The 12,762-nt window shown below is 41.8% G+C and overlaps 1 protein-coding gene across 3 annotated transcripts in view; it reads left to right on the forward strand.

Moving 5' to 3' along the window:
• CRACD (capping protein inhibiting regulator of actin dynamics) overlaps window positions 1–12,762 on the forward strand; it is a 112,818-nt gene that overhangs the window by 51,537 nt on the left and 48,519 nt on the right. The window lies entirely within an intron of this gene.

Genomic DNA, 12,762 nt, shown 5'->3' on the forward strand with positions numbered 1-12,762 from the left:
CTTTTTTGAACGAGATTGCAACGGCCATTTTGGGTGCTGCACTCTTGTATGTTGCTGACAGGTGGGTGCACCCTCCTCCCCAAAATACAGTGGACTGCAGAGGCTAGGAGAGGTCTGGATTCAGCCCACCAGCTGGGAACCTGGTTTCCCATGCCTGCTCTAGATGGAGGTATTGTTACTGTTGTCATTATCATTTTTTTATTTTTTTTAAATATCCATTCAGTAGTTGGAACTGGAGGTGAGTTTTTGCAGGTCAGAGACTGGCACCTGTTGGCTTTTGGTGATTTGGAGATTGCAGCCTGACAGATTTAGATGAATCAGGAGACATCCCCACTCCACAATGCCTGATACAAAGAAGCAAAAATGGCAGTAGCCAGGCAAAATATTTGTTGGTTGCCAACTCTAGTTTCTTCCCAGACCTGAGTTTATTTTGCCTGCAGATGTTGGGGACTGAACTGTGCAACTTCTGCATGCATGGTGCCAGCCCCCTTTGCCTTATGCCCTGAAATATACTCGGAGTCAAGAGTGCATTTCATGCTCTTTATTCAGCTCATAGTGGTGAGGAGGAATGGAATTTCCCTCAGAATGTCTGCTTTATATACATTATTTACAGAATGGGCCCCACATGATTGGCTTATTCCAGGATTCTCCTGTAGGCCAATCAGGTTGCGGGTTCACTTCCACCTGGAGCTGGATTGGGTGGCTCCTGTGGACCAATCAGACTGCTGCATTTTGGATCCTATTCAACTCAGTACATAGCACCTCCCCCCCCCACTCAACTTCCCGTTCAATAACGTCCAAAGCCACTCCCATTCGCCTGGCAAGCGAAGCAAATCTGATCTGCCTGCTAGTTCATTCCATGCTATGTTAGCACAGAGTCAAAGTCTGGCTTCAGTTCACATCCTACCAGGTTAATGTGTTTTTGAGGCCTACTTGTTTCCATGGCACACTTGATACAAGCGAGCAATACAATAGGGCCTCTGATATCAACTGCTCCTTAATAGCAGGCAACTTGCACCCACAATCTTCAGGAATGCTGCCCAGGGATAGAGATGTTTTTTCTTTCCTTTTTTTCTTAAAGACATCTGAACGCGTTGGAGTACTTAACTACTCTCTTCTTCAGAACTGTAAATTAAGTGATCATTTGGCTTTTTGCGCCGCAGACCTGAATAATAAAGAAGCGTTTGCTTTGTCAGTGTGCGTGGGAGTACTGGGTGTTAGCGGAATACAAAGGAAAAGATTCACATTTGTCAAGCGGGTGAACGTCCTTAAAGCTCTCTTCTTTGTACGGTAGCTAAAGAAAGTTCTTTTGAGGCACCATAGGCAGCGACGCCGGCTTCCTTTCCGCTTTTAAGATATATGAATGACTGATTACAGTACTAGCTGCTGTGAAGTATCCCAAATTCTCCAAACGTTAAGTGGAGATGGTGTGATTGCAGGTTTTGATTTATGTCTGTCTGCTTTCGATAGCCACTGATACAGATGGAGTACGCATTTCACGCCCTGGAAGTGTCTTGATTTTTCCAGGGACAGTCCCAGAACGATGAAAGCCATCCTCGCTTCTGATTTGATCCCGGAATGTCCCTATTTTCCTGGTCAGCTGCAGAGCTCAGGGAGGAGGCTGAGTCGGTACTTATCCTGAACAACAGCAGCCCCAGCTGCAAGGGACCATCCCTCTGCCTCTCCTTCGCCTCCCCATCGCCTCTGCCCTTGGGCAGCTCGTAATGGGTTACAGGAGAGGCTGGAGCAAAGCTAGGTGTGTCCACATCTAAAAAAACATTATTAAGTAAACTTTAATAAGTTACCATTTCAAAACTTAGTGCAACAAATACCTCAAACTTTCAGGGTCCATGAAATAGCTGTTTTCTGTTGGGCACCATGAGAATTACTGACTTTTTCGCTGTAATTGAGAGTTTTGAAATGCTTTCCTATTAACATACTGTTTTTAAACGCTGACCAGAATTTCTTTCCTTTTCAAAACACTTACCTTTCCAGTGTTTTGAGCATTTTAAATAATACTGTATACATCTGTGTTATGTCTGTAGTCTATGACTTTTCATTTTTTAAAAATTCTTTGTAGGATATTTCCTGAACAAGACAAAACACATCAAACTGTAATGAATCTTTTGAGAACATGCTTCTTTTCTTTTTGCCTTCTGTGTGGTTTCTGTGCAACACTCCTGGTCGCTTGTTTTTTTTAAAATAGGCAAGACATTGTTTGCTTTAAAAACACACACACAAAAGCCCCCTATATTCTCCTTTCATACACAAGGCGGGCAAATGGGTGGTTGGCTCATAAGAGCAAAAGGAACAGGAACAGCAGCCTCCCCCAAACCCACAGTTCCCCTTTACTGAGGTGGTTTTAGGGCAGTACAAGCAGCATGGCTGCACTGGGCACTCAGCCAAGGAGGGCACCTTCTCAAAGTCCACTTACCCAGCTTTGGGAAGGAGACGCGGGGGCTCAGACAGGGCCCTAGAAGAGGGCTCTAAGATGCTGCCCGAGCCTCACGCCTCCTTCCCAAACCCTGGCTCAAGCCAGTGCCACATGGGCTGGAGGGAGGGCATCAACTGACCTTGCACGGAGCAGCATATTACCACTGCCCCTGCCCTTTAAGCTCAGAACTTGAGACCAACTCTTCCTTTCTCCTTCTCCCACATTGTAATTATGCACTCTCTGCCTGTCTTCCTTCTTGAAGCCTGCATCGCTGTTATGTACTGAGTTGAATAGGATCCAAAATGCAGAGTCTGATTGAGCCTAGAACAATAGGATTCAGAATGCAGCAGTCGGATTGGTCCACAGGAGCCACCCAATCCAGCTCCAGGTGGAAGTGAATCCACAACCTGATTGGCCTACAGGAGGATCCCGGAATTAGCCAATCACGTGCAGCCCATTGTGTAAATAATGTATATAAAGCAGACATTATCGGGGAACTTCCATTCCTCTTCACCACTATGAGCTGAATAAAGAGCATGAAATCCACTCTTGACCCTGAGTATATTTCAGTTGCCATGACCTAACCCTGCCTCCATAACTCTTCAGAGGAAGAGATCTTAAAATATTCAGGGAGAATATCCAGACCTACCAAGTGGCCTTCTTTCCTTGAAACTGGCCAATACCTAGCCAACTGGGACGCAGTTAATGCATCAAGTGGTTTATTTTAGAATCTAAACCTATGTCCTCAGCCAATCTCCTGCAAGCACTTCAAAATATTTCTTGGTGTCCCTGGGCCAATCAGAATTTATTCAGGGCTCTTGTCAACCAGAATTCTGCAATTCTGAGACACGGGAGCTGAGCCAAAACACCTTTTTGGAGACTTCTTAGGAAGCAGCAGAAAGACTGAGCTTGTTCTGTTTCCTTTGGTTTAAAGGAAAGGCAAGGAACCATGGCAAGAAACAGACAAAAATGGCTGTTGTGACCCCTGGCGCTACCTGCTCCTACCTTTCACCCCACCAATTGCAGTAGGCAGATGCCACCACTGATATAGTGACTGATTGATTTCAAAGGCCTGTATTGAGTTCTACAAGCAGCCGAAGTAAATGGGAGACCATTTGGGGTCATGGCTGGGGTGCATGTGAGACATCTTCCTAGAACATTGGGTTACCACAGGTAGGAAGCAAAGTGAGCTCCTATAATAGCAATATTCCCAAGCACACCCCTTTACATACTCATGACTGTAACCTGTTCCTACGGGGGGAAATTTAGCAGTGCACCATGAACATCGTTGCAGTGAGCAAAACTTGCCCACGACCTATGCTTGCCCAGCTCCATTAATAGGGGACTCCATGGAATTATGCAGTGTGCTAGTTCTCCCTTCACATATAAACATTGTTCACAATGCAGTGGTACCTCGGTTTTCGAACATAATCTGTTCTGGAAGTCCATTCAAGTTCTGAAATGTTCGAAAACTGAGGCATTCGAAAACCGAGATGCCACTGCAGGTATTTTACCAATTTTTAAATAAGTAGGACTATCGTGAAAAATAAGAGCCCTGCTTTATCATTATTAATTTTTTAACATAGTTTTTATTTTTATTCATTTTCATCTCTAAGCTGTTTTAGTTGTGGCATTGAGCTATATATCTTTGTTTAAATAAAAAACTATGACATGCAACTATTACATAAAAATAAAGCAACAATAAGCACTCAGATAAATGTTTATGAATATATTAACCAAAGTTGTTTCAGAGTATCTATACCAAAATGATTACAGTTCCTACTTTACCATTCTTAAGTTAATATTTCATAGTTAGGCTGTAAGTACTCTAGTAATGTTGCCTTTGAATAAATGACTGAGCAAATCTGTTTCTAAATTCAGTAGGTTTTCCTATTGAACGCTTTTGCTTACATGGCTTCTTGGCTTTTTTAAAAAAAAGCTTTGCGGGTACAAAGAGAGATGAGGGAAAATGCAGCCATTCAGAACATAAAGGGATTTTCCCAGCATGCTGTGGGAAATCTGGCAACCTCTTTGACAGTAATCTGATGTTGTTTGATAGCTAGAAAAACAAGGGCAGTTAAAATTATAATTTTATTGTATACGGAATTTTGCTTGCGATAAATGTTAACATTCACTCTCTCTTTCCAGAGATTTACAATTAAGATAGATGTTCATAGCTGTAGAATTACATCTGCCTCTACAAATCTTTGGTATTCAGTGCTGGCATATCAGAAATGTTTGCATAAACAAATGGTTGCAACTGGATGCCTTTGAAAACTGGATTTTTCACTTATTGCGAACCAACCTGGCATATGACTGCTGCAGGAAAAATCTATGCCGGCTCTCAGTTATATTGTCTGCTGCAACACTCCCACACATAAGCAGAGAAAATTCAGCTGGTTGATTAATGTTTTACACGGCTCTCTGGCTAGGCTGTGCTACTGAAGACTGCTGCACCTTGTCTGAGCCAAGGGATGAGGGTGCAGAGGGTGGGTATGTAGCAGGAACCCCCCCACCCCAATCATTCTGTTTGTACAAACTTCACACACACTCACACTCACACACTACATACGCTATGCTTCTGTTATAAATTCATAGAAAATCAACCATACATTGGATTTGCACTGTTCCACTTTTATTTTACTCCATGAAGGAAAGACTACAAAATGGGGCAGGTTTGATACAGGGCTGCCATAATCCCTTCAGCATCCCAGCACATACACAGGTGCCCTGCCCAGTTGCTATGCCAACCCTGATGGTCCCAGACAGAAGACAATCAAGATCACAAAGAACTTGCATATGGGAGTGGATTCAGCATGGACTGAAACAAAGGATCTTCCCTCAGGGGGCAGGAAACTGCAAACTCCCTTTTGTCTCCTGGAAGTGACTCATGGGGAGGGGGGAAAGGAGGAACCAGCCAGGTGACAAGACACTCAAGTTACCACCAACTCCTCCCTCAACCCCTCCTTTCTGTAATGTATGCATGATGTTACCACCACAACTCCTCCCTCAACCCCTCCTTTCTGTAATGTATGCATGATGTTTCTGGGGGTGGGCTAGAGGAGGGGAATTTCAAAAGTTTTTATAAGACGCACACTATTCTTCTGGGTCTTTCCTCTCAGCTGCAAGTGAGGGGAGCACCCTGTCGCGACAGTCTTTCTTCAATAAAGACCAAGCCTACAGGCTGCTGATTTGTTCCAATTTACTCTGGTTGGTGTCTTTACTTTTTGTCCAAGGGAGCCCTCAGATTTTTCCGGTAACAGGTAGAGTAAACTAGGAGGTTGGATCATGCATAAGGAGACAATCTACAGTTAATTTGCTGTCCATAAAAGCAACACGCAAGCCTACACTGCCTGTAGGGAAGTGATTTTCTAATGTCAGCACCATGTTTACATCTTATCCTAGATCAGCTCTAGGCATGCCACTCCCATCAAACTTAGCCAAACATTTGCCGTGACTGTTGATTACCTAACACGAAACAATTTTTTTGCATTTATTGTATTTTCTGGCATATAAGACTCCTTTTTAACCCAGGAAAATCTTCTGAAAAGTCAGGGGTTGTCTTATACGCCGGCTACAGCAGCAGCTGCTGCAGCAACTCCCCACCAAAGGACAAAATGACAGCAAATTAAATCAGAGGACACCAAGCTCTCTAGATGAAGCAGAAATACGCTTGAAAATTGGCCCCAGAAGCCCCCCCCCCAATCACCAGCAACAGAACGACCCAAATCGCTCCCGGTTTTATTTGATGTGCGTTGGAAGAGGGGTAGTCTTATATGGCGAGTATATCCCAAACTCTATATTTTAACTTGAAAAGTTGGGGGTCGTCTTATACGCCCAGTCGTCTTATACGCCGGAAAATACAGTATAAAACAGACAGTTTCCTCTAAACGATGACTAAATATTTGCTAAACTGGGGAGCAATCCTTTGGGCTCCCACAAAAGCAAAATTCCAAGGTAGCTGGCTATAGTATGCCTATGATGATGCTTCATTGCTACCCAGACTTCAATAGATCAATATGATGCAATTAAATGATGGCTTCTCTGGGATACATTTTTCTTTGAACTGTTTGCTTTTTGAAATAGGATTGTCATTGTGCCAATACTTCTTCGCTTACTTACAGTCTCCTGTGAAGGTAGTGGCCTTGCTTGTACATACGGCTGAGCCATATCTGTTAAAAAAACGATGGGTTAACCACAAGTGGTCCCATTGATGGTCAGACTAACTATAGCTTGTTTTGCAGCTGCTTATGCAGTGGTTAAGAGAGGGTGCTGGGTTCACACATAACACCAAGCTGTAGATAAAACAAATCAAGGTCCGTAGGTCAATATCAAACTATAGCTTCAAATTGTTTTTTGTTGGCAACAAACAAGCCAAAGTTAGCTTGCTGGGTTCAGACGATCAAAGAAGCCATACTGTAGTTTGATAAACCATGACCCAGCAATATGTTCAGAGAAGTGTTTGCTTCAAGTAATGGGTTGATACATTTGTTCATTTATTAAATGGCTTTTCATCATTAAATTATGTAATTATTAAAACTAAGCTTAATCAACTGGTTATTTTTAGGGGTGCTATATTATTTCCTCAAATGTTGTCATGAGGCAAAAATGTGAAAGACTGACAATTTAAAAGAAATGTGCGAATATAGGAATGAGAGAGAGGAGACTTCATGAAGTTAATTCTGTATCCCCAACCACCCACACATACCCATTTCTTGCTCTTCCCTTCCCTTTTGACAACAGTAGGGCTAAGAGTGGGTGTGAAATATGGCAATGGAAGGTAATGGGGGCAGAGGAAATGGCAGTATGGCAGAACTTGTTATTGAAAATGCAGGAATATATCGGGGAGATATTCTAGTATTTCTTATGGTAAGCATCGATAAAATATGTTGCTTATTGAACAATACATAAAATACTGGAACGTGCTTGTCAAATGTGAACGCCAGGAGCCTTAGGTCAAGGAATTTGCTTCTAAAGGCCTCTTTGATTTGCGTTGAATTATTTTTATCCTGTGTTCTTCAATGGCTATAGAAAGCCAGCCTTGACCCTGAGCTTTTATTCACTTAGCTCTAGAGTGGAAAGCACATAGTAAAAATTATATAAATCAAATATTGTTTCAGGTTAGTCAGTTTTAATCTTGGTGAGCCATTTATTTTCCGATTGTATATGTTGGTTGGTATTAGGTTCACTAGAACAAATTGCACTAGGGATCTGTATGATTTTCAGAAGCAATAGTAACATCCACAAAATACAGAAGATTAAACAGCTAGGGTACTTTTCCTGTTTGCTGGTCAATACTTGAGTGCGCTTATAGAATTTCAACCACATAGCACGTAGACAACTTTGAGCCTCTTCTGACATCCCCTCATTCTTAGTAAGGGAACCACTGAAATTTTTTTTGCAGCTCTCTGGTCTTTAAGTCTTGTGAGGTGACATTGGGTAAGTTATATCTACAGGAAATATATATTTTTAGAAGCGATGTATTCCTGGGGACAGGGACGCGGGTGGCGCTGCAGGTTAAACCACTGAGCCTAGGACTTGCCAATCAGAAGGTCGGTGGTTCGAATCCCCGCGACGGGGTGAGCTCCTGTTGCTTGGTCCCAACTCCTGCCAACCTAGCAGTTCGAAAGCACGTCAATGTGCAAGTAGATAAATAGGTACCACTCTGGCGGGAAGGTAAACGGCATTTCTGTGTGCTGCTCTGGTTCGACAGAAGCGGCTTAGTCATGCTGGCCACAAGACCCGGAAGCTGTACGCCGGCACCCTCGGCCAATAAAGTGAGACGAGCGCCACAACCCCAGAGTCAGTCACGACTGGACCTAATGGTCAGGGGTCCCTTTACCTTTACCTTTATACCTGGGGACAGTATCTCTCTTTGAAGGAATTGGTGTGGCACACAGCTGAGCCTTAAAGGGTGGTAGAACAGAGGTCCCCCAACCTTTTTTGGGCCCAGGGACACACTGGAAATGTAGGGAACTGTTGTCATCACTACAACATACCCATTTGAAAAACTGGCGATCCTCGGAACGCCCCACAAACGAGCCAATAGCCTGCACATATCCCAAAGCAAATTTAAGTAACAGACTCTCTGAATGACACCAAAGGCCCCTAATCTAAAATGTAAGCAGAAGCTTCTCCTTTTGGTTACCCCAGAGGAGAGGGAAGAGGGAGAAGAAAAAACCAGTTAATACCGTATTTTTCCATGTATAAGACTAGGTTTTTTTCCTTTAAAAGAATGTCAAAAATTAGGGGGCGTCTTATACACGGACAGTGCCAAGGGTGGGCTGACTATTGGTTGTTGCCACAAAAATAGGGGGTGTCTTATGCATGGAGGCGTCTTATAGATGGAAAAATGTGGTGGTTGGGTTACTAATCCATGGTTTAAGTTACATGTGAACCTTCTTAGAATCTTCTAAATCCATTTCGTATTAAAAAAATGTATTTATATGGGGGGGGGGGGAGTTTAAAAAAATATTGCCAGTCATTTTGAAGGGTAATGTGATTTTAGCTGTAATGTTCTCATTAATTTGTCCCTGGTGTTTGAGTATTGCAATATTAGAGACACAGGAATTGCAATCTGTTGCGAGATCAGATGCTTTATTTTGTAATATTGCTTTAGTAATGGGATTATGGGTCAGACAGAAAAATGGAAAAATACTATATCTAGTTTCATGCTATTTCCATTTCAATCTTGAATTTAATTAAGTAAAGATTTTTATGTCTGATAGTTAATATGGTTTAACACAAGTGCACCAGTTACGTTTTGGGGTGGCAGAGTTTTGAAGATGCAAGGGCACCCATAATTCTTGGATTTAGTAAAAGTTAGAATAAATCAAGGTTTTATTAAACTGGGCTGAACACAGAAGCACCCTGAATTTTGCACCCACAAAACTCTGGCACCCCAACACTTCCCAGGTGTACTTGCCATCGCATTTATTTGATCTTTGCAAACTGAAAATGACTGGCTTAAGAAATTGAAATATAGGCTGTTGCAGTGTTTGTTTACAATATTTGTATAACATAGTGGTTCTTGAAGCAGCTCACAATAATAAGATGAGATTTATAGGCAGATTATGTTGCCCACGCAAGAACAGATCCGGAATACCATCTGCAGCTGTTGTGCTGTAGTACTGCATGGCTCATGGCTCTGTTCTCTTGCAAAGTTGTGATACTGGTGGGCTAATAATAATAATAATAATAATAATAATAATAATCCTGGGCAGCAGTGTTTTCCAGATTCCTCTCCTCAGTCTATCAGTTGTAGCTGCTCTCATTGCTAGTGCTTTTTCGGGGGGCATTTTATAGGCAAATTCAAATAACCCTTTATCAAGTAGTAATATAGCAAGGTGTGGTACGGTCTTCAATGCTCTGGCAAGTGATCAGAATTTTACTGCACATCTGCATCTGATTAGAAATTTGGCAAAGCAGTGGAGTTATTCTCTTCAGCTCCTGTTTGGCAGGCCATTAGCGACAACCAGCTTAACAAAGTGGTTTCAAGCACACTATGCAAAATTGACAGCTTCTTTAATAGTTATCTCCAGCAAGACAAAGATTGCATAAATTTATTGGTATGGGATAAAGCATAGCTGTCAACTTTTTCCTTTTTTTAAGGGAAATTCCTTTATTCCGAATAGGATTCCTCGCAAGAAAAGGGAAAAGTTGACAGCTATGGATAAAGCTCTCTCTTTCTCTCTTTTTGGTAGGGCTATTCTTTTTTTCTTCTTTTTTTGAATTACAGAACTAAAATAGCATATATTTTAAAAGAATATACAGGCAGCCCCCCATTAACGTTTTTCCAATATGTGTGTGACCGCATCACACCGAACCTGGAAATGACCTGGAAACATCATAAAGACGTCACTGAAACATAGACCCACACATTTGCTCATTTGTCAATATTAGTGAAACCATAGTGTGAAAGTTCTATAGCCATGTATTCTAATACAGTGGTACCTTGGTTTTTGAACGTAATCCATTCCGGAAGACCGTTCGCGTTCCGAAACGTTTGAAAACCGAGGCACAAAGGGCGGCCTGCAAATTTAATAGAGAAAATTGAGAAAAATATATTGAAAATTGAATAAACATATACACTCAGCGGAAGTCGTTTGACTTACGAAGCGTGTTCGAAAACGGAAGCATTTCCTTCTGGGTTTACGGCATTCCAAAACCGAAACATTTGTCAACGGAGACATTCAAAAACTGAGGTACCACTGTATGTGGTAAAAGTCAAGGGTCTAATCCAATGATAAGGCTTCCCTACATTAACCACCTGGTTACTAAATTGGTCTTCTCTATGGCCATCTACAGCAGGTGTTACAGAGTAAGAATGGGATTCTTCCAAGCTGTTGTGATGGAGTCTCATTGCTGTCTTAAAGAAATGTTTGTCCTTCCTGCTTTTTCTTCACATTCAGATTTTAAATGTATGATTTCTATTTCAGGTGTTGTTTCTGCGTTTTGTAGCATTTATTCCTTCACAGTTTTCCTGGGTTTTCAAAGTATTGAATTGGTGTGTGCTGTTAAGTATGCATTTTAATCTGTAAATAAAATTTAGACTCACTTTTTTTTAATATGAAGAAAATGACTGTTTATTTCTAGGGAATACTGGACAGAAACGGGGAAATGGGGTGAGGAAGCTTGAGGCTGGAATCTTCCTCCAGCCCAAAAGGGGTTCTCAGTTTAACTGCATGATGATCAACTGCACTGTAATAGAAAGTTCGATGTTGCTTATGTATGAAACTGCAGAGTAAGAAACTCTGAAGTTGCCATCTCTGTGTGTTGGGTGATGTGTGTGTGTGTGTGTGTGTGTGTGTGTGTAATTACATAAAATAGTTTCTCTGTTTAATATCAACACAATCTTCTTTCTAACCCTTTCCCTCTTTCCAAAAAGAACTCCCAAAAACAGGAGGTGGGATGCTTTATTAACCTTTTGGAGACAATGCCTTTATCAGTATGAATTACCTTTATTACCATGATAAGGTATTGATTAAACCATTGGCTTCCATCAAAACAAAGCAGGAAGCAGCAACCAAAAGTTGCAGCAGTGCAGAGCTAATCAACAATTAGGGTTGAAGCAACAACGCCAGCTACAGAATACTGTAGTGTACTACAAGGCTCGCCATAGTATCCCTGCACTTTTGCACACATTTAAGCAGGGAAACTTTCCCACGTTAACAGCGTGATTTGTTTGAGCATCTGCACTTAACCAGTGACTCAGTCTTCTATGTGCTCCGAGACATAATTGAGATCCTGGGCTGCTACAGTTGCTGAGCCCTAACTTAGGCTCATTGGTGTCTAAATTGAGTTAAATATACAACTCTTTAACTAGGGAGTGGTTCTTTATTTACCAATATGCCATTACAGCGTAAATGGTATCATGGCCCATAAACACAGAGAGGCAGCAGTTGCCTTGGGATATGAGGAAGCTACCTCCCAGGTGCCCATAAGCAAACCTGAGGAATAGCTTTGACTCAAACAAGCAAAACTTGAATCAACGTATTTGCCCAGTCCTCCCATCTTAGCTCCACCTTGTCATTAACCAAGCCATCTGTGTGATACTGACTGATATCACTATTTAAATATTAAGAACAATGAGCCTTGTGGCAGCTTCCAGACTGACAAATTTATCATGGCATAAGCTTTCACGGACTGCATTCCATTTCGGCAGACGCAATGCTGTGTCTGTGAATCCACACAATGGATTTTTATCAAACCACAGGTGTTAATTGTCTTGCCAATGCCAGGATGTCTGTGTTCTAATTACTGTTTTTCTGTGATGGGCCATTGTTAATAAGGTCACAGCCTGTACTTTTCTGAATTTAATTTCCTTCTGACCTTGCTGTTTACCCCTTCCCCCAATGTATATATGCACCTGCAACTCAGGATGAAATGGCCTTTAGTTGACAAAACCTAACGCACTAGCCTACTAAGATGCCACAATACTTTTCTTGTTTTTGCTGCAAGAGACTAATATGCTACCCCTCTGGAAATTTAAATAATAAATTAGTTGCAACTCCCCCTTCCACACTCTGATGCTTAGTATCTGTTGCAGGTAATATTCCTTCAACAACAAAAATAATAATTCTGCTATCAAATCCACAGTGTTGCAGCATACTGGTTGGTGCATATAATCCTGCTTTTCCCCCCTTCTAAATATTAGTCTGGTCCTGACACCCAAGTGTGAATCTTTAAAACTTGAGGGCAGATATTTTAATGCTTTCCATTTTGCCTTTGCAATGCAGGGCCTTCAGTTTTAATGCCTCCAGTCTTGTTTTTGATATATAGCGCCTTTCTCAGCGTTACGTGGAAGGCACACACTTAAATTCCAAGCA

This window comes from Podarcis cretensis (genome assembly GCF_951804945.1).
Source record: "Podarcis cretensis genome assembly, chromosome: 9".
Lineage (NCBI taxonomy): Eukaryota > Metazoa > Chordata > Lepidosauria > Squamata > Lacertidae > Podarcis > Podarcis cretensis.